The sequence below is a fragment of the Myripristis murdjan genome, chromosome 10, assembly GCF_902150065.1.
Source record: "Myripristis murdjan chromosome 10, fMyrMur1.1, whole genome shotgun sequence".
Lineage (NCBI taxonomy): Eukaryota > Metazoa > Chordata > Actinopteri > Holocentriformes > Holocentridae > Myripristis > Myripristis murdjan.
In genome coordinates, this window is record NC_043989.1 from 33,517,526 (window position 1) to 33,520,097 (window position 2,572).

Below are 2,572 nucleotides of genomic sequence, written 5' to 3' on the forward strand. Positions count from 1 at the left end.
AATGTTCAAGCTCTGGCAAGGATTTTCTATATCGCCGTCTGAGCCGTTTAATGGCAGTCGTGCTTTTCCATAGCCAGTGAACCACAAGGGTGTGTTCAGGTTAGCCGCAAACGTTTGTTGTGCTCTATGGAAAATAGTTTGTAAATTTAATGTTCACTGTGTTGCTGAAGTTGAAAGCACCCCAGCTGTTTGTGAAAGAGGGTGGGATATCTGCCATCTTTTAGCGTTACATTGCTCTCTATTGTACTGGACCATCTCCCATTATGATACTCTCTGGTACAGGTGAAACTGAAGCCTCATCACTTTACCCTCCTGTATATTCATAGATTCTAGAGTAGGCCTACTCTAGAATCTATCAATATACATACAGTCATAGTTTTGCACCCTTGTCTTATAATTTACTATTTTCACTGTCTGAACAGAGCTCTCCGGGGTTGCGCGGCAGCTAAAGAAGGTTTTGCACGGAACTGCTTCCACAACAAATCACCCAAGGTATGGATTGTGAGGCAGCATGCTTCTACTGATTGTATTGATGGGAGAAATGATGGCAGGAAAAGTTACTATCAAACCACAAAAAAATTTAAGAAACAATAACAGGCTGGTTGGGCTGGTAGTCTGGCAGCCGAGGGGGTGAACCTTGTTTAGTCAGAGTTTTTTTTTCCTGCTGTTTCTTGTAGCTTTGGGGTCCTTCTTCAAAATCCTAAAGGGTGTCCAGTAGAGAGACCACCTAAGGGATCAAAACGACCCCATGCTGTCTGTCCTCTATAAACCCCGAAAATGCTAACCGGGCACTGTCCAAGATTATGAAGAGGGACCCCCAAGCTAAGATTTCCTAATGAGATGACTCACAATGTCGCGGTTTGCACCATCCTCCCAAATTGATTTGGAGAAACGGGTTACTGATGAAGTGTTCTGATTTCTCCAGCACTCCTATGCGGCCCGCCTCAAGGCCTGCAACATCTGACATACCAGCACTGCAGGACACTCCCCCAAGACCACCATCTGAAGGACTAGAGTCTGAGATGACAGTAAGTATCACATGTACAGTATTCCCTTCATTAGGGTAACAATTTTAAATTGTCTTCATGGGAGCAATATGAATTTGAAAAGTGGTTTTGAATGTTGCATTGTTTGTACAAAGAGTGTAGCTGTTTACAATTAAAATAAATTGGTAAATATTAAAAACGTATGAGGCTGGAGTTTGGCCAAATTATTCAAATTGAATGAACTTTTATGTTTCACAAATAATATTAAAAAAAAAAAAAAAAATTAGCTTTACATGTGCACTCTTTTAGAATGCACCATGCAGAAGATGGGTAATTGTTATACCTTTTGTAGACAGAGCTCTTCTTTCTTACAGACTGAATGTCCGTTCCTAAAAAGGGGCTCTGAAAGTGCAGCTGCCTCCACTGACCGAAAGGATTGCATTTAGTGTTGTGTGTATAGGATTCCCCTTGGTAGGGAATCCTTGCATTAAACAGGTCTGCTTATCAAGTCATTAAGGGATGGTCCTATGACAGTATAAGCGGAGCAATTAATAGTTGCCCTTCCCTACCGGCGTCTAAGGTCATGACTGCACTGACACTGATGCTGACTGTTAGAGGTCTGTGACGACTGTGTTTGCAAGAATATGGACTCTGTTCTGTAAGGAGATACCTATTGCATATCTATCAGCATAGTACATTCTACAAAGAGTGCACATGTAAAGCTAGAATTATGCATTTTCATTATTTGTGAAACAAAAGTTCATGCAATTTGTGACGAATAATTCTGCCGACCCCAACCTAATACGTTTGTAATATTTTACTTTAAACTTTAAAATTGTACAGTGTCTGTAATTAATAATTACAGACACTGCAGCTCAACACACATAACTGTACGCACCTATCCTTTAATGTTTTTAGAAGTACAGTACTAATCTAGAAGCACAAATTGGAGACCTGTTACCTCACACTCCTTCCCCACCTCTAATCCTCCGCCACCTCTAACCTTTCCGTCACCACTTGACATACAGTACATGTACATACTGCACGTGTGTAGAGTATCTAAATTTTATACATTTTTTACATTGTTTTGCAGGTCGATCTTGTTCCGGGCTCCGGGGTTCGGGTTCCCAAGTACAAGTTAAATGTCCTTAGGACAAGCACTCCTGCCACCTACATCGGGGACCTTGCCGTCCTCGTTTTTGGAAAAGAAACTCTTTCAGAGTTGAGCTTGACCCGGAAGCAGTCTGGTGCCCACAAAGATGTGGCGTCAAAGCGACCACTGGATGAAAAGAAGCTTGAGGTCATAATTGGTGAGCTCTTCAGTTGTGATTTATAGCCCAGCTTGCTTCACATCAATTAGTTAATTGCTCTCTTGAAAGGATTTTTGGTTAATCTGGCTCAAATTTGTGTGTGTGTGTGTGTGTGTGTGTGTGTGTGTGTGTGTGTGTGTGTTTAACAGGGAATGTTAGGTCCAAATACCCAAACACCAGCGTCCAGGAGGTCAGAAGGGTAATCCGGAAGAAGATAAACAACATCAGCTACAACTCTAAGAAAAAGTAAAGACAGAGCCATTTAGAAAAATGTTG

General features: G+C 41.6%; 1 long non-coding RNA gene across 1 annotated transcript; it reads left to right on the top strand.

The window, feature by feature from the left end:
- The first annotated feature begins 420 nt into the window (after positions 1 to 420).
- LOC115366806 (uncharacterized) lies at positions 421 to 2,131 on the top strand. The gene is made up of 3 exons (XR_003928867.1): positions 421 to 492; positions 926 to 1,028; positions 2,080 to 2,131. It is a non-coding gene; the product is annotated as an uncharacterized LOC115366806 (long non-coding RNA).
- Positions 2,132 to 2,572: the final 441 nt, after the last annotated feature.